Source organism: Ursus americanus, chromosome 7, assembly GCF_024610735.1.
Source record: "Ursus americanus isolate L20-20 chromosome 7, mUrsAme1.1.p, whole genome shotgun sequence".
Classification (NCBI taxonomy): domain Eukaryota; kingdom Metazoa; phylum Chordata; class Mammalia; order Carnivora; family Ursidae; genus Ursus; species Ursus americanus.
Window position 1 is genome coordinate 66,509,221 of NC_142133.1, and position 23,618 is coordinate 66,532,838.

General features: G+C 47.9%; 1 protein-coding gene and 1 pseudogene across 20 annotated transcripts in view; one reads left to right on the forward strand and one right to left on the reverse strand.

The window, feature by feature from the left end:
- Positions 1 to 874: 874 nt before the first annotated feature.
- On the reverse strand, positions 875 to 8,879 carry LOC123799733 (small ribosomal subunit protein uS17 pseudogene; annotated as a pseudogene).
- Positions 8,880 to 9,703: 824 nt separating this feature from the next.
- DTNB (dystrobrevin beta) overlaps positions 9,704 to 23,618 on the forward strand; it is a 248,467-nt gene continuing 234,552 nt past the window's right edge. For 18 of the 20 annotated variants that reach the window (XR_015725317.1, XR_015725316.1, XR_015725321.1 and 15 more), the window contains exon 1: positions 22,243 to 22,431. The gene's annotated coding sequence lies outside the window, so the exon portion shown is untranslated. Of the gene's footprint in view, positions 9,723 to 22,242; positions 22,441 to 23,618 lie in introns of those variants that run through there. The other 2 variants (XR_015725320.1, XR_015725318.1) reach the window with 2 other exon arrangements.

Genomic DNA, 23,618 nt, shown 5'->3' on the forward strand with positions numbered 1-23,618 from the left:
TTGGGTCAGGCCTTGAGTCCTAAAAGACGGGCCAGACATCCCAGTCTAGGGCTCTAGAAACGGGCGTGAGCAGCTGCCATGGCGGCCGCCCGGCCCAGGCCAGGCTGCTCTGCTTGTCCTGAGTTTCCATACGTTCAGCATCCCCCATCTGGTCAAAGTTGTACTTGTCTATTCTTATTCGGTTGTGTATATTGTTTTGAAGAATACACCGTGGACGATTCCACTTCTGGGCACGTGCGCAGAAGAATCGAAGAGACTGAACAGATAGCTGTCCTCCAGAGTTCACAGCAGCCCAGTGCGGGACTCAACCCACGCGTCCACTCACTGAGGAAGGGATAAACAAAATGTGGATCCATACGATGCAATGTATTTTTTAAAGGTTTTATTTATTTGCTTGAGAGAGAGAGAGCGCACAGAGGGAGAGGGAGAAGGAGGCTCCACGCTGAGCAAGGAACCTGATGCGGGACTCGATCCCAGGACTCTGGGATCATGACCTGAGCCAGAGGCTCCCATGACTGAGCCACCCAGGCGCCCACGACTGAGCCACCCAGGTGCCCTCATACAATCCAGTATCATTCAGCCTTAAAAAGGGCAGAGGGGCGCCTGGGTGGCACAGCGGTTAAGCGTCTGCCTTCGGCTCAGGGCGTGATCCTGGCATTCCGGGATCGAGCCCCACATCAGGCTCCTCCACTAGGAGCCTGCTTCTTCCTCTCCCACTCCCCCTGCTTGTGTTCCCTCTCTTGCTGGCTGTCTCTCTCTGTCTAATAAATAAATAAATAAATAAATCTTTAAAAAAAAAAAAAGGGCAGAAATCCTGGCACATGCTATAACATGGATGAACCTTGAAGACTTTATGCTGAGTGAAATAGGCCAGTCACAAGAAGACAAATATTGTATGGTTTCCCCGATAGGAGATACCTAGCGTATCAAATTCCTAGAGACAGAAAGTTGAACAGTGGTTACCAGGCACTGGCGTGGAGGGGAAAACAGAAAATTCATGTTTAACAGGTACAGAGTTTCAGTTGAGGATGATGGAAAAGTTCTGGAAATGGATGGTGGTGATGACTGCAAAATAATGTAAATTATTTAGTGCCACAGAACTGTACTCTTTAAAATGACTAAAATGGTAAATTCAATGTTATGTACAATTTACCACAATTTTAAAAATTGGGTTAAACATCTCCCTGAAAAGCTCAGTCCAAAGTTGTTGATGACCTGTCCCTGAAAGGAGGCTCGTCTCCCACCGATCGCAGCCAAAGGAGTGCTTCCCTGGGCACCCGGCAGAGCCTGGCTCTCTGGCTTGGCAGAAAGGGGACACCAGGAAAGTCTGGCTCCCTTGACCATGTCCTTGGAAGCTCCTGAGATCCCCCCGATGTCCCAGCCTCCCATCAGACTGTGTCAGCCCCCGTCTGCATGGGTAACCAGCGTGCAAGGCTGCTTCTGCGTGGGGGGTCGGCCTTGCAGGATTCAAGCTCTCACTCAGCATTCAAGCATTCCCTCAGCAGGGACCTTCGTGGTGCTTGGAAATCCCACGTTTTCCAGCTCAAGTGCCATCGGTAGCTCGTTTTTTTTTCACTATGACTCTACCAAATTCTTTCTTTTGTTAAGCTTTCCGTTTTTCAACAGCCCCATCACGCCTGCGGCAAAATCTCTCCGTTTCTCTTTCACTAACTTCATGATGTTCCCTCCGCCTCGTCTCCTCCCTCTCTGTTCTGCTCAGAGCTGACGCCCCAGGAGAACGAGGGCCTTCCGCGCCCCCCCCCCCCATTTCAACTCAGCATCAATGATTTTAGATATTGCGGTTCTGAATAAGGTTTACCCGAAGGAACTTGCTGTCATTTTTAAAGTTTCTTCTTCTTTTTTTTTTAAGTTTCTTTTGACAGCATTGCCTTGCGGGTTCAGGTACCTCCCTTCTGCTACAGCTGCCACCACTGCCCCGTCCATGCCCCCTCTCCCAGGGCAGTGACGCTCACGGTCCTTTTATCACCATCTTCTTACCTGCAAGGATGCTCAAGGGTGTACACCCCCCAAAACACTTTCCCTTGACCCTGCACCCCATTCAGGGGGCCGCCTACCTCTCTTCTCCTTACCACCAAACTTAATGAAAAAGTTGTCAGAGTCTGCCCCACTTTGTGAAGGTGTTCTCAGCTTCTTACAGCCTGGCTTCCGCCGCCCCCACCATGCTTATTTGGGACCCCCCTCACCCCCGCCCCCCGCTGGCCTCGCCACTTTCCATTCCAGCCCAGGGAGCTGCTCTCCTCTGCGCCCTCTGTCCCGCCACTTTCTCCATCATTCTTCCCTCTGCCACCTGCGGAGGTTGCCCTGAGGTTCTGCTTTCAGCCCTCTCCCGCCGCAGCCTTTGAAGGGCTACTCTCGAATGCAGCCCTGACTTGCTCTGTCAAGCCTCCTGTTGGACTCACTGCATCCCGAGCGAAACCTTTCCCTTTCACCTCCTGCTCCAGCCCGTTCCTTCTGGCTTCCTGTCCCCATTGTCAGTGTCCCCAGCGCTCTGTCTCCTGGACTTCTCTAGGGCTCCTTCTTCCCACCGGACACCAGTCAGTCACCAAGCCCCATCAGTTCTGCCCCTGCAGCCCTCCTCATGTCTTTTCCTTTCTGTTCGGCTGCCGACACCCCAGTCCCATCCAGCTCTCTCCGCCCCTCCCTGGCACAGCTGCTCCTTCCTGTCTTCCCTGCTCTGACTGTCCCCGAGGTCCTGTTGCTATGCACTCGGCATTATTCTAAAGCCCAGCCAGGCCGACCATTGGAGGTATGACCCCCTCCTGGCTCCAGTCCCCCTTCCCACCAAATCTCTAGCTGCCCTCACCGTGGGCTCTGGCCCAGCCTCACCGGACCGCTCACGGCTGTCCCGGTGCCCCAGGGCCTTCCTCTACCTCTGCCTTTTCGGCTCCTCAGCCCGAACACCTCCCCAGAGGTCATCTCTGACAAAACCCATCCTTTAAGGCCTGTGCCAGGGACCCTTCTGGCTGGACATGATCTCTTCCTCCTCCTGACTTTGGTAGCAGTGGTTTGCCCCACTGTTAAATATTCTGCCTCGGACCCTAAACCTCTCTCTCTGTCTCTGTGTCTCTCTCCCTTCTCCCCCTCCCCCTAACCCCATGCTGGGACGCAAAGTCCTTGCAGCCACAGGCCTGTCTTAGTCATCTTTGTATCCTCTGGGGTGTCTTATGCAAAGTAGATGCTCAAAAACACGGGTTACTTTGACAGAAGATGATCTTACCTTCCGATGGTGGTGGAGGGCGTGAGGTGATGTCACTTCCGTCAGTGTCTCTCTCTGGTTTCCAGCAGCAAAACCCCTTGGTCAGGTCACCTCTCGGGCCGTGTGGTTCCCTTGTTGTCAGGTCTCCTGCCAGAACCATCTTGGCAAAAAGTGGGGCACCTCAGGGTCTCTCACAATTGCCTTGTTATCCTTTCTTCCCGAGTTACAGACAGCCTGAATAACCCTTTCATAGCATACGGGCTCCGGCGCAGCCCCTCTGTGTCACTGGTGGGTCTCCTGGATGCTCCCAGGAGAGGCCTGGGCCTATGTCAGGGTTCCTGCAGTGTGAAGGGTCCCAGGGCACCGCCAGAGTGCGTGTGGTGGGCTTCCCTGTTCTCTTGCTCACACAGGAACACCCGATTAGTCACCAGAGTGAAGAGCAGAGATAATGGGGTTTTAAAACACTTTATTATAAAGGCAACCTATAAGAAATAAGAAAAACCTTCACCATGATCCCAGAGCTTTCATACAACTATTTTCATATTTGCATGTTTCTTTCTAGCTGTGTCCATATGCAGCCTATTTTTATACAGTTGCTGTAATATGAGATAGATATATATATAGACTTTTCCACTAATTGTGAAATCACGAGCACTTTCCTGTGATTTTACACCTTTCATAATAGTTCTTGCAATAGCTATAGAATATTGCCCACACAGTAATTTATTTATCCTTTTCATTAGGTATTTAGATTGTTTTTGACTTTTCTTTTTTTACATTGGAGTTGATACATACAGCTTTTATAGTATGTTTAATTATTTTCTTGGGATAAATTCCCAAGAATGGGATAACAAAGTCAAAAGACAAATATTTTTACGACTCTCAATTCTTTTTTTTTTTTGCTTAATATTTTTTTATTATAATAATATTTTTTAAATTATATTATGTTAGTCACCATATAGTACATTCCTGGTTTCCGATGTAAAGTTCGATGATTCATTAGTTGCATATAACACCCAGTGCACCATGCAATACGTGCCCTCCTTACTACCCATCACCAGCTTATCCCATTCCCCCACCCCCCTCCCCTCTGAAGCCCTCAGTTTGTTTCTCATAGTCCATAGTCTCTCATGCTTCATTCCCCCTTCTGATTACCCCCCTTTCTTTATCCCTTTCTTCTCCTACCGATCTTCCTAGTTCTTATGTTCCATAGATGAGAGAAACCATATGATAATTGTCTTTCTCTGCTTGACTTATAACGAGTTCTCAACATTTGCTGCAACATGGACGGCACTGGAGGAGATAATGCTAAGTGAAATAAGTCAAACGACTCTCAACTCTTATTCCCGTATTGCCTTCCAAAATCATTGTACTGACCTACAGATCACAGCATTTCAGTGCTACCGCAGTCCATTTTATTGCTAAGGCCTACTCAGATTCAACGACTATTTGACTGCTTGGTTTTTTTAAAAAGATTTATTTATTAGACAGAGGGATCGTGCGCCCGGGAGCAGGGGGAGGGGCAGAGGGAGATGGAGAGGATCCCAAGCAGATGCCCCACTGAGGACAAAACCCGATGAGGGGACTCAATCTCAGGACCCTGAGATCACGACCTGAGCCAAAGTCAAGATTCAGATGCCCAACCGACTGAGCCACCCAGGCCCCCTTGACTGCTTATTATGTGGGAGGCACTTACATATTTACTTATGCATTAAAATATCTTCCCAGAACCTTGGGCTCTCAGAGCTGGAGGACACCTGCTCATTTTACAATTGAAGCACGAAATCCAGAGAAATCACGTACAGCGTTCATCGTTGCGTGGTTGGAAAACAATGGCACGGGTATAGTCACCCCCGCTTCTTGGGTCCTCGAGCCCCCTGCGCTCTCCGCTGAGCAGCTGGTGCAGTTTGGGTGTTTGCTTCTTTCCGGTTAATACTCAGCAGAGAAGTGACAGTGCGTATTTGCCCTCCAGCCACCACCACCCAGAGAATCTCCTGCCCCGGATATGTTTGGGCTGTAGAAGCTGGAAAGTTCCAGACCTTGAAGACCCCACAGCTAAGCCAAGGCCTCTGATGGATAATGAAAGACGGACTGGGGCTGCTTTCTAAATGGGGGTTCCTTTACTGCTTCTGGGTGTGGTTCTGCAGACTGGCATACTAAGCGTGAAGTAGCCTGTAACTCCCTGTCCTTCCCCTTCCCCACGCCTCCGCCTATACTCCTACCTTGCCGTGCCTGGAATAACCTTTCTCGCCCTCTCTGAACTTAAGTACTAGCTCCTCCAAGAAGGCTTTTAAACATCTTCCCATGTATCACTTGTCTATCGTTGCCTAACAAGACCATCCTGAAACTTTTTACTCAAACTAACAATTATTTTTTTTAAAGATTTTATTTATTCATTTGACAGAGAGAGGGAGCACAAGCAGGGTAGTGGCAGGCAGAGGGAGAAGCAGGCTCCTCAATGAGCAGGGAGCCCGATGTGGGGCTCGATCCCAGGATCCTGGGATCATGACCTGAGCCGAAGGCAGACGCTTAACCGACTGAGTCACCCAGGTGCCCCGCAAACTAACAATTATTTATAATTTCCCATCGTTCTGTGGATTGACTGAGTGGTTTCAACGCTGGTTTCACCTGAAAATACTCATTCAACCAGGGTGGGAGGGGCTGAGGGTCAAGATCTCTGGCAGTGGGTGGCTCACACCTGGGGCACTTCCGTTCCCCTTCCTGCGGCCTCTCCTCTGCCAGGGCCAGATGGGCCTCCTCACACGGGAGGCGCAGGCAAGGTTCTAAGAGCACCTGCCTGTCAAGCCTCTGGTGTGGCCTTGTCCCCTTGGCCGAAGCAAATCACAAGGCCACCTGCAGAGTCCATGGGAGAGGGAGACACACACGGTGGCTATACGGGGACCGTTCCTCCAACAAATGGCTCACATCCCTCCCACGTGCAAAATCCCCTCACTCCTCCTGGTGCCCTCACGCCTCATCGAATCACGCCCCAGGCTCGCAGCGCAGGGCCTCCGGATTGGATCGGGTCCTGGGGCGTGCACGCCTCCACAGGTGCGGTGCCTCAGTGGCTCCTCCTGGGCCAAGGACTGTGAGCTTAAAAGATAAGCCATCTCCTCTTCTCCAAACACCCAACACACACTGGTGAGAGCAGGCAGGATGACCTTGTGAGTACTCACACCCAAAGCAGGAGCAGGGAGACACACAGCCACTGGGTGAATCTAAGAGCAGGGTCTGGGTGTCAAGGCTCTCTACTTTGGAGGTAAGGGTGCTCCTGCCCCAGGGCCCTGCTGGCTGGCTGGGACTGACTCCTCCGCCGTTGTCTCTAGGCCTCCCAGCTTGCCTTCTGGGCTTTGGCTCCACCTTCTGAGATACTCTTTCTGGTCTGGAAGAAGTGTGTCTGCGCCTGAGGGGCTCTCAGCCTGCTTTCTGCACCTAGAACTCTCCCTGTCCGACGACCCCCCTAAAACAGTGTCAGAGAAGAGTCTACTTGGTTAGACAAGAGCCATTCCTTCAGTTAATTTAAAGATGGTTCTCCTTTCACTTTGGGCAGCCTGTTGGGGGGCTACAGGGCGGGGACCTGGCGCTGCGAGGCACTGCCTTCTGTCTCTCTGAGGGCTTAACAAAGAGTCACAGCCTCAAACTTAATTTGATCTTTACCCTGAAGCCATGTCTTACTTGGAGACTCTTGTGGGTTAGAGAGACTAGAAATACAAAACACTTTATTTTGTTTTGGTTTTTTATTTATTATTATTATTATTATTATTTTAGAGAGAGAGAGCACGCAAGTGCAAGCAGGGGGGGGGCAGAGGGAGAAGGAAGAGAGTGAATCCCAAGCTGACTCCCGCTGAGCGAGGAGCCCCTGACGCAGGTTTCCATCTCACGACCCTGATATCATGACCTGAGCTGAAATCAAGAGTCTGACGCTTAATCAACTGAGCCAGCGCCCCCTCCCCCGCCCCCGCCCCCATCCCGTCCCATCTTCTTTCTAAATTCTTATGGGACACTGAACAGTTCCTCCTTCCTGTCCCTTACAGGGATAGCTGCTAAAAGACAATTTAGTCTTTTTTTTTTTTTAAAGATTTTATTTATTTATTTGACAGAGAGAGACAGCCAGCGAGAGAGGGAACACAAGCAGGGGGAGTGGGAGAGGAAGAAGCAGGCTCATAGCGGAGGAGCCTGATGTGGGGCTCGATCCCAGAACACCGGGATCACGCCCTGAGCTGAAGGCAGACGCTTAACCGCTGTGCCACCCAGGCGCCTCCCGACAATTTAGTCTTTTAACGTTCTGCCTGGAAATTCCCTGCTCCAGATTCCTAGGCTTATCAGGTACGTTTTCTACCTTCTGAATTCCTGCTGGGGACAGTTTCGCGGGACTGCTGTCACTGCTGTTTCACTGCTAGGGTATGCAGGTGGCTGTCCTTCCCTTCGATTTCCCCCGGAAACCTCCAGCCGGCACTCCCAGCCTCCCTTTGCCACGCAATCCAAAGCCAATACTACGTGTTTTGTGTTTTCATTATGGCGCTACCTTATTTCTGTATACTATCTATTCGTGCAAACAGATCACTCTAAACTTTGAGCCTTAAAACAATGCTATTGTTTCTCTCATTTTTGTGGGTCAGCTGGGAAGCTCCTCTGTTGGTGTTACTGGGGTGCTCAGATCCCTGCATTTGAACTGCAAGGTCCACAGGACTGGAATGTGGAGGATGGCCCTGCTCTGTGTCTGGCAGTGGGTGCTAAGCAATAGTGAGACTGTCTCTGTTCTCCTCCGCTTGGTCTCTTCATTAGGCTACACTGGCTTCCTTACGTGGCGGTCACAGGGCCATGTTCCAGGAGAGCAAGTCCCACCGGGCAAGTGCTTCTCAAACCTCTGCTTGTGTCTGTGCACCATTGGACGATGCAAGTCACTAGGCCAAGTCCGAGTGGACGGGGTAGGGACACACAAGGGCATGCGTATCAGGAGGTGTGACTCACGGGGGACCGTGACTGTTACAGTCTACCACACCATGCCTCTAGACTCCATGCGTCTTCTCCCTTGGGCTCCCTTAGTGCGCTGAACCTCTGTTAAAATGCACTTAACATAGTTTCTCTTTAAAATCGTCATTTCTGTATAACTCGTTTGCCATCAGTAAGCTGCTTCTTTTTTTTTTTTTTCTTGACTGGGAAAATAACTTTTTTTCTTTGGGGGTATGGGCAGATGTCTAGTCTCAGAACTTCTGGCTTCTTATTGTCAGTGGCCTTGGTGATCTTGAGCATATGGAAGCCTACAGTCTTGCTCCAGGGTTGGCACTCGCCCACAGTGACAGTGCTGCCAATATGGATGTCCTTGTGGGGGGGGGAGGGCAGGTGCACGGGTATGTTCTTCTGGTGTTTCTCCGAGTAGTTGGAAGTAGCCTCGGCGGGTGAAAAGGGTCCTTTGCATCTTCATCTTGGTCACCACACTGGATGGAATCTGCCTTCAAATGGAGACACTACCAGTAAAGGGGCATTTCTTGTCAGTACAGGTGTCTTCAGTGGCTTCCGTGGGCATCTCAAAGGCCAGACTGATGTTACTTTAGTATCATAGGAGCTTCTCCTTGCCAGTTTCTCCAAACAGGCCTCTCTTCTTATTTTGAAAGCTGGTCAGCTGTTTCTGGTAGGCATGCTCAGTCTGAACGTCCGCCATCTTCCTGCCCACCCAAGGAAAGGTCTGTAAGCTTCTTTAAGCAGAAATTTCCAGGTCTGTTTTTTATCCCACCTGCTATTTCATAGCCTAGCACACAGTAAGTGTTCATTAAATATTAGTTGTTGGTGAGAAGGTCTTAGAAACACAGCACAGGGCGTGGTGGTTTGTGGAGGGTTGGCATGGAGTTCCTCCTTGACGTTTCTCACTAAACACCCAAGTACCGCTCAGGTTCTCAATCTCCTCAGGCCCATGACTTTTCCAGAGTTCTGAAGACCATGAAAGGATGCCGACTGGTGGGAATGTGGTTTAAGCTGTGTTAGTCTACCTGTAGAATAGTCCCCTCCGCCATAATCACACTTAACGCCTGCATTCCAGCCCCGCGCAGACCTTTGAGGCCCAACCCAAGCCCAAGGCCTCCCTCTCATCTCTTACGGCCACAGCTCTCATCACGTGCTCTGACCATGAGTCCTGGGTTTTGAGGAACTTGAACTCTACTTGAGGAAGCAGAATGGGCACATACGAAACCACCCAAACTACTTACTGGTCAACAGGTCAACGGAGGCAGAAATCAGTATACCACCCCTGGGCCTGGCGGTGTATGGGACACGACACGGAAGTGGTCAGAATGCGGCGAGGTTAATGCTAATAAGCCGTCTCTTTGGAGAAGGCGAAGTTTGAGTTGGATCTAGAAACAGGATATGGACGGATTGGCGTGGACGATAGAGGGTGATCTGGGACTGTGTCGGTGAAGGGGTGGAGTCCGATGAATGAGGCAGGAAATTCACACTCGACGTGTGCCAGAGAGTAAGCAGATCAGAGGCGGGAAACAAAAATCTTGGGGAGGTAAGTGGAGTGACAGATATGCCTTTAAAAGCCTCAGCAAATCAGACTATACCCAGTGGGTCATCTGGGTACCTGAGATCGCCTCTGTGGGTGAAGTTTGTTTCTGGAGTTTTCCTCACCCTACAGTGGTTTTGCATTCGGGGCAATTAAAGAAGTGAGGAATAGAGGGGGTGGGAAGCTGCCCCACCCCAAGGGGGAGCCCGGAGCTCTGGGGAGCCTCGCTGGGCCATTCCCGTCATGGAGGGCGGGACTTGGCTTTCCCTATGTTCCACACGGTTTGCTGGAGCTGTCGCCGCTCGTCCAATTCCAATGGGTGACTTTTTCCTTTCTGCAATTTGGGCTCTTTGCTCCTGTATCTTTGCAAAAGATGAGAGAAAAAGGAGAAAGTTTTCTAGGCACACCGTGGTTCTAACCCATACTGGAAGCACCCTTAATAGGACATGAAATGAAGCCACAGAGGCCCCTGAGGAGGCCCAGAGACACGCTCCACAGTGGTGACCCAAGCCCTAGAAGAATTCGGGGTGGGGAACAAGAGGAGGGAGAGGGCTGCCCTGGGCTGAGCTCGGAAATGCTGAGATGAGGAACACGAATGTGCTGAGGCATGGAGCAGGAGAGGCCAACCGCAAGGCAAGGAGACAGTGAATGTTGAGAAGCGAGAAAAGCCAGAACAGCTCAGCACTGGTGACAAGGAAGCACTTTCTTTTTCTGGGGCTTGCGTGTCTCATGCGTCCTTCTTTCTAGTTCTAGAGAGGGGCCCAGAAGAGGAGTGGGCATGCATAGTTGTCTTCTCTTTCTTCCCTCACATGGTAACAGGGACCCGAAAAACGTATATTCCGATGTCCAAAGCTGTTTGGTGACGTTCTGGAATAAAAAGCAGCTCAGCACCCCTGCCCCGGTCACCCATGCGGGAACAGCCGGGGGTGCACTCAGGCCCGTGTGGGCACGAGCGAGAGGGCAGAGCTGCCTTCCTCCTTCCACTGAGCTGGTCCACAAATGCCCTTTGCCCTCTTCCTACAATCAGAACCTCTTCAAATCATTAACTTTAACAAATGGAGAAGCTCAGTGGTTCTCCACGGTGGCTACACATTACATCACTTGCAGGCACTTAAAAAAAATTCAGTTCATCTAGGGTGGGCCTGAGACAGAGGGATTTTTTAAAATTAATCAATTCATCAATCAATTAATTAATTTTAATTTAAATTCAATTAATTAACATATAATGTATTATTCGTTTCAGGGGTACAGGTCTGTGATTCATCAGTCTTATATAATACCCAGTGCTCAGTACAACACATAGACGGAGGGATTGTTCGAAAAGCATACCAGGTGATTGGTATGCAGCCAGATTGAGAACAGCTGGATTTACTAATCTTGAGCCACTTTAGAAAGTTTAGTCAACATAGAATTTGTTGATCTTTTGAGGTGTCTGAAAACACCACATAAATAATTAGCCTTTGGTAAACCAGCAAAACCTAGGAGGTACCTTACCTTGGATGCTGTGGCCTCTGGGTTGCCTTCCTGGGGGAATTCTTTATTTTTTTCCCCTCTTTTTAAAATAGATTTTATTTAATTATGAGAGAGAGGGAGGGAGAGAGCACGGGGAGGTGTGGAGGGAGAGGGACAAGCAGACTCTGTGCTGAGTGTAGAGCCCAATGTGGGGCTTGATCTCAGTACCCTCAGACCATGACCTGAGCCGAAACCAAGAGTCGGATGCTTAACAGACAGATCCACCCAGGCGCCCCTCCTGGGGGTATTCGTGAGGATTTTAGTGTACTATTTATTTATTTATTTATTTAGATTTTATTTATTTATTTGACAGAGAGGGAGACAGCCAGTGACAGAGGGAACACAAACAGGGGAAGTGGGAGAGGAAGAAGCAGGGTCCTAGCAGAGCATGGAGCCTGATGCGGGGCTCGATCCCAGGGACCTGGGATCACGCCCTGAGCCGAAGGCAGACGCTTAATGACTAAGCCACCCAGGCACCCCTTTAGTGTACCATTTAGCCTCTGGCCTCCTGAGCTTTCCACAGTATGGCAGAATGGGAGCTCGTCCAGGGACCCTCAGCACACGGAAAATACCCTAGTGGCTCAGTGTAGCTGTCTGTCCGGTCCAGCACAATCTTCAGTGTGACACCCAAGGACAGTTTTGTTCAAGAGCGCAACTGCTGGACATAATGTACATCTCAGAAAGTTTCATTTGTAAGGTTTTCCACACCATTTGTCACAGACTCTCAGACCTCACAAGACATTGTGGAGGGTGAGAATATCCCTGTCTCGGTACTGCCTCTCTTCCTGGCAGTCCCGTCCCCATCCAACCTCCCAGTCGGTCTCCTGGGCCGTCTTCATTTCACGTTTGGACAAGACTGAGAACCAATGATTCAGCCTCTGTGGGGGGCGGGGTGGGGGAGGAGGGGGGAAGGATTTCCACATTGCTACCCACCGTGCAAAATAGCAGTTCCTATTTACCTCTTCCAAATTTGCCTCTTTCGGCCACCATCAGCCACCCTTGACTGCTGGTACAGAAGATTCGGTGACTGCAGCTTTCCGACTCGGCACACCTTTGGCATATCACATTTAAGCCCTGGTCTCCCTCCGAAGGCTGGTGTTTGGTTTTTGTTTGTCCTCATATAAAGAACACTCTTTCTGCTTGTCATTTTAATTACTCTCTGTTGAACCCTTTCCAGTCCTGTTACATCCTCTGGAAGTGCCCGAGGACAGCATGGCACACATTATGGTGTCAGTGTACGATAATTTGATACAAGGATGGGATTGTGATATTTTGTTTCCAGTATTCTTATCTGCATGTTATCAGGGATTTGGGGGGCAGGGAAGGGCAGGGCAGTGGATTCATAACTCCAAGAAATGGTTGTCAGGTTCATTAACTTATTTCCCTTGAGCTGCTATTACCTTCTTGTCGCCCACACGATGCTGGGCGGGCAGGTGTCTGCCCTCCCACGCAGCCCGCTAACCTCCTACTGCAGCTTTATTTCCACCACCGTCAGCTCACTACCTGGCCAAACTTGCAACGACCTTGACGATTCCACTGCCTACTGCTTCCTCGGATCATTTATAACCGCGGAAATTAAGACTTGGATGTTCAGACTACAAAATGCAAATGGGACAGGTGCTAATATAGATTTTGAAAACTACTTTTTCCTGTTTTCAAAAAAGGGCATATTCACTTAAGACCGTTGGAAAATGTAAACAAATACAAAGACAATTAAAAATGCTCCTAAATTTACCCTCCCCCCCGCCCCCAGATAATCTCTGTTAATATTTTGGTTTCTATTCTTCCGGTCTTTTCTTCAGGAAGCACAACACACACACACACACACGCACACACACACACACACACACATCCCTATAAAACTCTTTCCCTCTATCTTTTTTAACACAAACACCAAGAGGCAAAACATTATGAATAATTGGCAATAATTTTCATTCACCTAAGTACCCTCCCAGTTTTCCTCCCACGGGGTAACTATTTTCTCCGAGTCTGGGTTTATTATTCCCTTGCTTTATAAAAGTGATTTTATAAATTGTTTGGGTTTACTTGATTTTAAGCTTTATAAAAATGGTATCATACTCTAATCATATGTCTCTTACTTTTTCCACTCAAAAAACACATTGGTTCACTTTATCCACGCTGTGCTGTGTCGATGGACTTCTTTCGCTGTGACTGCTATTCAGTATTTCCATTGTAGAGATGCACACAGTTCATTCTTCTCTTTTGGTCGCTTGGATTGCTGTCAGTATTTTGTCATCATAAGCATTGCTTGTACGTGCCCTTGGGTACATGTGTCGAGAGTGTCTTTGGGGTGAAATCTTTGGCTATAAAGTATGTTTCCACCTGATCAGCCTCCTGCCTGACATTTGGAATCATCAGACTTTATTTTATTTTTTATTTTTTAAAAGATTTTTATTTATTTATTCGACAGAGATAGAGACAGCCAGCGAGAGAGGGAACACAAGCAGGGGGAGTGGGAGAGGAAGAAGCAGGCTCATAGCAGAGGAGCCTGATGTGGGGCTCGATCCCATAATGCCGGGATCACGCCCCGAGCCGAAGGCAGACGCTTAACCGCTGTGCCACCCAGGCGCCCCATGGAATCATCAGACTTTAAAACTTTTGCCTTTCGAGTAGGTTTATAACATTGTAGTATTAATTTGCATTTTCCTGAATACTAATGAACGTGAGGATCTTTTCATGCATCTACTTACCATATGTGTTTACCCTCCCATAAAATGTCTGCTTATATTTTTGAACCTTTTCTTCTAGGGGTTGTCTTTCACAAAAAGTCTTAAGCAAAATTTGAATTGTACTACACATACCATTTTATACTTTTCCATGATGTGAAATATTTTTTTACACTGTCATTTTCACGGCAGTGACATCTCCTATCTCGTGGATATTTTGTATTTAGTCGAAGTTTTATACCTGTTTTTTTTTTTCAATTTTAGTTTTTAGAAGTAACTCTGGTAAGATATCCTAATGCATAAATTTAATTACACATCGCTAAATGTTTTTGTCAAAGAAGCTGCAAGAATTTGGATTTCTGGGTCAAAGGAGATCAACATTAAAAGAATTGATATATATTTCCGAATCACCTTTCAGAAAGGTTCTATTCTAATTTAATTTGTTAAGTATTAGCAATAAAGATAATATTTAAAAATGTTTATTGGCCACTGGGTTTCTTCTTTTCCTGGTATTCTTTTTTTCCTAGCTTATAGTTTGTATTCGACTGAAGGTATATCTAAGTACCATATACAAAATTTCTTGGTTTACTTCTTTCTCCTTCTTCATGTGGTTATGTCATTCATTTGACACACAATTGGGTTTGTTTCTGTTTGCATCTAGTTATAGGTTTTTAATGTTTTCTAATGCTTGTTGATTTAATTTTATTATAATTGTTATTATTTTAAAGTTATATTTAGGTAATCTGTACTGTCCACATGGAGCTCGAACTCATGACCCCGAGATCAAGAGTCACATGTTCCTCTGACTGAGGCTGCCAGGTGCTCCTTAATTTTATTTTTGAATGTCTATAACATTAACATGTTTCCCGAAGCCAAAGCCACACCAAAAGATATTCTTAAAATTGTCTCTCACTCTCTTATCCTTTCTACCTGTTCCCTCACCCAATTCCTTACAGGCAACCGATTTCATTGTTTTCTGGTTTATTGTTCTTCTGATGATCTTTTAAAAAGAAGCAAATCCATTTTATTTTCTTATTTCTTGTCTTTATTACACAAAAGGTAACATACTATACATTTGCTTTAGTACTTTGCTTTTAAAACTTAATAATATACCCTGGAAATTACTATGAATCAGTCCATAAAGATACTCCTTATTCCTTTTTATTGCTTCCTAGGAGCCGATTGTAAGTTTATTCAACCAGTCTTCTCTGGGCATTTAGGTAGTTTCTGATATTCTGCAAATACAAATAATGATACAATGAAGAAGCGTGCATATGTGGGTGTACATGGTATTTCTGGACATATCTTTAGGGTAAGTTCCTAGAAGTTGGAGTGCTAGGTTGAAAGGTAAATGCACAGGGGCACCTGGGTGGCGCAGTCGGGTAAGCATATGACTCTTAGTGTTGGCTCGGGTTGTGATCTCAGAGTTGTGATCTCAGGGTCATGAGATTGAGCCCCGCATCCGGCCCTAGCGTCTGGCCCCACACTCAGCATGGAGTCTATTTAAGACACTCTCTCCCTCTCCCTCTGCCCCTCCCTCCTTCTCCCCACTGTTCTCTCTCTCTCTCTCTCTCATAAATAATCTTGGAAAAAAAAAAAAGAAAGATAAATGCACAGACCATTCATTAGATATTGGCAAGTGTTTCTCCAGAAGGTTCGTACTATTTCCCTATTTCCGTTCCCTCTAGTAATATTTGTCTCCCCATAACCTCACCAACAGAGCGAGGCTGTGTATGGCTGGACTGTCATCCCAACACCATAATAAAAAGTCCTTTGTCTCAGCCGTTTGACTGCTTCTCATACACTAGAATTCACATGTAGTTGGACTGATTCCTGTTCCTTCTACTTCATGTGCCCGAACCACACTGTTTTCAGTCAAGAGACTCCAGAGTAAGTTTGGATATTTAGAGCTAGTCTTCTCTCATATCTCTTTTCAGTGTTCCACTAGCTGTTCCTGAGTGTTTATTTTTTCCACAAGAACTTTGGTATCAGAAAACAAGAAAAAAACTTGTTTCTATTTTGGGAGAATCATATTAAATTTATAAATTAACATAAGGAAAACTGTCATCTTAACGATGTTGAGCTATTTTAACCAAAACCAAGGGATGTGTCCTTCGAATATACTTTTGTGCCTTTCAGGATTGTTTTATAGTTTTCTTTTTTCGAAGAACCAGATTTATTGAGACATAATTCAAATACCTTTCAATTCATCCATTTAAAGCATACAGTCGGTGGTTTTAGTAGAATCACAGACTTGTGTACCCATCATCACGATCATTTTAGAACATTTTCATCAACTCAGAAAGTAATCCCATACTTGTTAGCAGTTCTTTCCCAATCCCTCCATCCCCTCCAGCCAACTACCAACCACCAACCTACTTTCTGTCTCTGTCGATTTGTCTATTCTGTGTATCCCATATAAATAGAATCATGTAATATTTGGTCCTCTGTGACTAGCTTCTTTCGCTTGGCATGTTTTCAAGGTTCTTCCCTGTTATAGCGTGGTCTCCATTCTGGTTTTTGTTTTTTAAGAGAAAGAGAGCGTGCACGTGTGTGCGGGGTGGGGTGGGTGGGAGAGGGAGAGAGAGAGAGAATCCTAAGCAGGCTCCATGCCCAGCACAGAACCCAAGGTGGGGCTCGATCTCACAAGCCTGAGATCATGACCTGAGCAGAAATCAAGAGCTGGATGCTTAACTGACTGAGCCACCCAGGCGCCCCTGCTCCCTTCTTTTTTATTGCTAAACGCTATTCCATGGTACGGATGGATGCACCACATTTTGTTTACCCATTCATCAGGTGATGGAGTTTGGGGTCGTTTTCACTTTTTGGCTATTATGAAGAAGACTGTGAACATTTGTGTATAGGTTGTTGTGTGGGCACACATTTTCAAGTCTCTTGGGGTATATACCTAGAAATAGAATTGCTAGGGCATATGATAACGTTATGTTTAACATTCCGAGGGCTGCCAAGCTGTTTTCTGAAACAGTTGCACCTTTTTACATTCCCACCAGCTATGTATCAAGGTTCCGCTTTCTTCACGTCCTCACCAACACTTGCTAGTGTCTGATTTTGAGGGGAGCCATCCGAGTGGGGGTGAAGTGGTATCTCATGGTTTTGATTTACATTCCACTAAGAGCTAATTATGTCGAGCATCTTTACACGTGCTTATCGGCCAGATATATATATATCTTCTTGGAAGAAATCTGTTCAAATCCTTTTCCTATTTTTCAACTGAGTTATCTGTGTTGGAATTGTGTTGTTCATATATTCCCAATGGAAGTCCCTTAGCATCTATATTATTTGGAAATATTTACTCCCATCCTGTAGGCTGTCTTTGCATTTTTTTTTATGGTGTCCTTTGATGCACAAAGGATAAAGGATAAATTTGATAAAGTCAAATTTATCTACTCTTTCTTTTGTCATTTGTGCTTGTGGAGTGTATCTAAGGAGGCTTTGCCAAGGTAACGAAGATTGACACCTATGTTTTCTTCTAAGAGTTTTGTAGTTTTAGCCTTTATACTTAGGTTGTGGAAGTCCTAATTGGTACTGAATGTGACTATATTTGAAGCTAGGGTCTTGAAAGAGATAATTAAATTAAAGTGAGGTCATTAGGGGGTGCCTGGCTGGCTCAGTTGGAGGAACATGGGAATCTTGATCTTGGGGTCATGAGTTCGAGTCCCACATTGGGTGTAGAGATTACTAATAAATAAGTAAATAAATAATAAAAAAAATGAGGTCGTGAGGGTGGGCCCTACTTCACTATGACTGGTATACTCAGGACAGACGCTCACAGTCTACAGTGAAGACCATGTGAAGACACAGGGAGGAGAAGGCTATCTACAAGCCAAGGAGAGAGCCCTCAGAAGAAACCGATCCTTCTGGCACTTTCATATTGGATTTTCAGCTTCCAGAACTGTGAGGAGATAAATTTCTATTCTTTAGGTCAATCTGTGGTATGTGGTACTTTGTTATGGTAGGTCTAGCAGACTAATAGAAAACCCTACTTGGTCACAGTATGTTATTTTCTTAAATCATATGGGTCTTGTGTTTTTTTTGGGAGAAAGAACTTTCTCTATTTCTTTTCCTCTAGTATAGGAGGGACACACTGTAACCCATAGGTCAGATCAAGTTAGCTGCCCATTTTTTAAAAAAGATTTTATTTATTTATTTTAGAGAGAGAGAGAGGTAAGGGTGAGGGAGAGAAGCAGACTCCCTGCTGAGCGGGGAGCCCGATGTGGGGCTTGACCTCCCCACCCTGAGATTATGACCTGAGCCAAAACCAAGAGTCAGACGTTTAACCAGCTGAGCCACCCCAGTGCCCCTGGCTGCCTATTTTTGTAAATTTATTTGTACGAATTTATTTGGGACATAGTGACACTCACTTTTTTTTATGTATCTACGGAGGCTTTTGTGTTTCAAGGCAGAGTTGAATATTAGACCTGCAAACCCCAAACATTCGCTATCTGGTATTTAGAAAAAGTGTGCTGACCCAGCTTTAGTAAATACTTAGGATGGGCTTATGTGCATATTATTCTTTGAGTTCTTGCATTTTCAAAAGAGGGTTGTTTGTTCGTTTTTTTTTCCCATAGAGTTCAATGCCTGAAAAACAGCATGGATGGGTACATACAAAATCTCTAAGCTTGCATTTTCTTTGCTTGCCTTTTTAGAAAATGCTGCATCACTATTGCCTTGCTTTGCTCTTGAGAAGTCTTATGCCAGATGTTTTGGTTACCAGATCCCATAACAAACTATCCACCTTGAAAAGTAATGGGTGAGAACTATTTAGATTATAATTTCACAATCCTTGGGGTCAGGAATTTGGGTGGGGTTTGGCTGGACTATTCTTCTGTCCCACATCGCTCCAACTGGGTCACTCAGTGGGCCCCAGCTGATGGCTGAACTGATATATAGAGCCTGCATGATGACTTCACTCACATTGGCTAGGGCCAGCTTGCCTCTCTCCCTCTCTGTGCCATCTCAGAGCCTCTCCACGGGAGTTAGATTAAAAAAAAAAAAAGATTTATTTACTTTATTTTAAAGAGAGAGAGGGCACATGAGTGGAAGGTACAAAAAGAGGGGGAGAGAGAATCTCACGCAGATTCCATGCTGGGTGCTGAGCCGGATGCAGGGCTCCAGCCCTGGACCCTGAGATCATGACCTGAGCCGAAACCAAGAGTCGGACGCTTAACCGACTGTGTCACCCAGGCGCCCGTGGGAGTTAGATATTTCATATTGTGGTTCAGGGCTTCAAGAGCAAGTGTTCTCAAAGACCCAGGTGAATTCTTCAAGGCTTGGAAGTCCCGTATACATCACACATTCTATTGGTCAAGCAATTCACTTGGGCCAGCCTGGAGCAAAAGAAGGGACAAAGAACCTGCAGACATCTTTAATGTATTGCAGCCTTATGCCCTTACGCTTTTAAGTAGTTTGAACTTTCTACACCAAGGCTTTGAAGATTCTTATTTTTGTCTAATAGTTTTAAGAGGCTGTGGCTCTGAGAATTGATGGTTTGGTGATAATCTCCCCAAGTACACAGGGGCTCTTTCATTATGGAGGTTTACATTTTCTTATTTCCAGAAAGTTTCATTATATGGGGAATTTCAGCTTCACCCATGTTGGGCATTCTTTGCTTGTACTCAAATGACATTCCAAATGGAGAGAGAAATAAGCACAAAGGTATCGAGGCAAGGGAAAGTAGGAACATTCCAGGAGTTTGGATGGGATGTGTGTAGGAAGTGACAAAAGAGGGAGTGGGGAGATAGACAAGGGCTAGACAAATGGAAGGTCTTGTGTGCTACGCTGAGCAGCAACATATACAGGTAGCACATTCTAGAAAGTTCTTCCTGACATGCAGTCTGGAATATGGAATGGAAGGAGCGAGACCACAGGAGAGGGACAAGATCAAAGGCTATTGCATTAATCTAGGTGAGGGACAGATTCTCGAGTTCTTTATGAGGGGAATGAACAGCATTGTTGAGTGTGGTGGGGATGGGAAGGAAGGGATCAAGGATGACGCCCCGGTTTCTGAACTGGGCAGTTGAGTGGACAGTGACACTAAAGAGGTTTAGACACGTAGAGCTTGGGGTGTCTGCAGGACATCTAGGTGGAGAAGTCCAGCAGGCTTTTGGTCTGTGGAGCTCAGATGAGTGGTTGGAGCCAGAAAACACACGTGGGAGTTGCTGGTATATGTGGCCGACGGAGACGGAGCGGATGGGAAGCCTCTGGGAGTTTGTGTGGGGTGAAATGAAAGCTGAGAACAGAACCTGGGAGACTCAGGAGTGGCCAGAGGGGTGAGGAGGTGAGTCATGTCGTGAAGGCCAAGGGAGTTTCAAAAAGAGTGGGGTGCTTTGTGTCGTCAAATCCCACTGAGAGCTCAGTAATATGAGGACTCAAGAACAGCCTGTCGCATTTAGGATGAAGCAAGCCCTTCATGACTGAGCGGTGCAGTGACGTGGTGGGGACAGAAGTCACATAGCCGTGGGTTGACGAGGGAGAAGCTGCTGAGTTGGCAGAGATGAGTGCAAACTACTTTCAGGACGTTTGCAAAGGAAAATACAGAAAGGAAGCAAGCAGTACCTAGACCACCACGCAGAGGGACAGAGGGGTTTCTCTTTCTTGAGGAAAGCTTGAACGTGGCAGATGGTGAAGGAAAAGGTAAGAGTGGTTGATAATTTTGAGAATGAGAGCTGGGGCACGATCGAAATATGTTTAAAAGTAGTTTTCTGAGGATGTGGGTGGTGATGAGGTACAGAATGTCAAAGGAGAGGTGCTAATGCAAGCATACTTAAAGGAGTTAATTCCCAGAATGGTTTATTATAGTGTAGCGCACATGCTGAAATTACCTTGGTTTCCATCGGTAGGGCAGGCAATAGCGACATTTATTTTACATCATTTACACATCTTTCCTCCAAAGGGTAGGATCAATGTTTCACCCTTTCAAAGCCTCCCGCATAGTTGGTGCTCAGTAAGTGGTAAATGAATAAACAAGATGTCTGTTGCCTGTATTCTGAGTATCTTAGCATATTCAGAACACAGTCAAGACCTTGCATACACGTGGGAAAGTCTTCTAAGCATGCAAAAGAGTCCCAAAATTCATGTGTGAAAGGTGATGTCCTTTTTTTGAGGCACTTGTTTACCCTCACTTAACAAAGCTGATTACCAGCATTTCCTTCACCATAGGAGTTTAAAAATAGGAAAATGAGAGGAGGAGGAAGAGGATGTTCCAAAGGCAGACAGGCAGACAGCAGCAGGAGGTGGCGCGATCTGCCTTACCATAAGGTGCCAAAAAGCAGTGAAAACCAGACGCAAAGCATACTGGCTCGGGGGCTCTTTACTTAGGGACTTCTGTCCCGCACTCGCACAGCAACTGTCCTTAAAGAACGGCTGATTCCTGAGCCTTAAGGAATGGTGAGAAAAATGATCCTTTGAACCATCAAAAAAAAAAGCTTAGCTGTTCCTAATTTCGAATCATCTCCTACGTTTCACACAGTTTGGAAAGGATTCTATCAAAAATGTATAATATTAAAACAAAAAAGTTGATGCTGAGATGGTAAACCTGGGTCCCCCTCAGTTCCCTTGCCCAAGCTGTTCACCTAGCCTCGGAGGCACGCCTTTTTTTCTCCTAAGACGTCTTCTTCTTCCTTCCAGGCGGAACGCAAATGCCACCTCTTCCAGGAACCCCTCCACATGGTCCAGGAGGAAGTAATCTCTTCCTCCTCTGCCCTCCCATAGCATCTCCTTGTGGCTTGGCTTTGCATGGGTCGCCAGACCGGGTTGTTTACACAGCTGCTTTTGCACTAAATTATGCGCACCTCGAGACCAGGGGCCGTGACCGTGACGGTGTACCTACACAGCACCTGGTACACGCTAGGCGCGGAGTCGGTGCTCAGTAAACGCTCGCTGAGTTGAATTAATTTGGAAAAATCACTCAGGGCAAGATCTCTCGCTCGAGGCGCGGATGAATGATTCACGGGGTGGTTCTTTGCATTCTTTACCTTACAGTCACGGCGCGCCGAGCATCCAGCTGCCCGGCACATACCTGTGGAATTGAAACGCGCCTCCGCCGCCCGCAGCCAGCGTGCCGTACTAGCCCGATGGGGGCAGGTTTCCCCGGCACGTCCACACGCCGGCGGGGGAACTGAGGGGGCCTTGGCCGGCTCGGCCGCAGGGGGCGGGGTTCGGAGGGAACTCGGCCCGCTTGCCCGCCCCCTCCTCCGAACGGCGGAAGCCCCGCCCCCGGCCGCCCCGCCCCCGGCCGCGCGCTCGCGCAGGCGGCGCGTGCCCGCCCCCCGCCCTGCGCCCTCGCGCCCCCGCGCCCTCGCGCCGGGGGCGGGCTTGCTGCGCGTGCCGGGCGGGGAAACGGCGCGAGCTGGGCGCCTGAGAACGTTCGCCGCGGGGGCCGCTCCGGGGCCTGAGCGGGTGCCGCCGCCACCTCAGCCGCCGGGGCCGGGCCGGAGGAGGCGGAGGAGGCTGCGGCCGCCCGAGACCTTCCCGAAGTCCCCAGCTCCGGCCGGGAAGTGAGTGAGGTGGGGGTTCGCGGCGGTAGCCGCGGGCTGCGGGAGGGGAGCGGGGTGCTGGAGTCTCGCGCCCGCGAGGAGTGGGAAGGAACCCGCGCAGCGCCGGGACCTCGGGAGCCTGCGGGGTGCAGGGCCGGGAGCGGCGGGGACGGGGCTCAGGGAGCCGGGGCCGCTGCACCGCGCGCGCTGCGAGGGGAGACGGTGCCGCGCGCCCGGCCCTGGAGGGGAGAGCCGAGGGGATGGAGCGGAGCCTCGGGCCGGCGCTGCCGAGTTCTGAGCGCCGGGCCGGGGAGGGGGTCTCCGGGGTCCCGAGAGCACCGTGGCCGTAGGGCGCGGGGCCCGGGGCCCGGGGTGCGGGCGTCGGGCTGATGCTGCTGGAGCCCGGCTCGCTGGGAGGAGGCTGTGCGTTAGGTGCTGTAGGGGGCGAAGGAGGCAGGTCCTGGCAGAGGGCAGGTGAGGCATTTAGGCCCTGGCAGAGGGAAGGGGATGTATTTCAGATCACCCCCAAACACTGTTTGCCGAGGCGCCTAACAGTGAACCTATGCACCGAGGTCACCTTTGAAAGGAAGGTGTCCTGAGAGGAGGTAGGATGGAGCTAACAAATACTTGCTCTTAAATTCCTGTGCCAGGCCTTGGGATTAGGAAGACCTTCCAGCATTTCTCGCAGACGTTTATTGATTAGCTACCTTGGGTGGAGAACCGTGGTCAGCACTGGGGCCGCAAAACAGTGTAAAACAACCGTAATTTGCTATTTAGGTGCTGACAATTTGGTAGTGAAGGTATGCGTGTAGAATACAAAGTGGCATTGAATTTCGCCTCATACTTCATTCACTTTAGGTTTTTTTTTTTTTTTTTTGGTCTTTTCCTAGTGTTGGGAAATTGGAGCCATAAATTGCTTGGCTTGGGGATAAAGCAGAAGAGTCAGAGGAGCTTGTGGGAGAAATTTGGGAGAGTTTAGAAGGCAATTCTGCCTAACATTTAAAGGGGGAGAAGGGAAGATGAAATTTGGAAAGAGAAAAGAAGTTCCCTTCCTTCCCTCCTGGAATTAAGCTCTGTGACTGTAACTGCTAAATCCTCAACGACAAGAACAGTGCCTGGACCACAGCAGTCAGGCAAAAAATAGTTCTTGCATGAATGAATGAATCAAGCAAGGTTTTGCTGTATTTTACACGCAGCAGTATTAATTA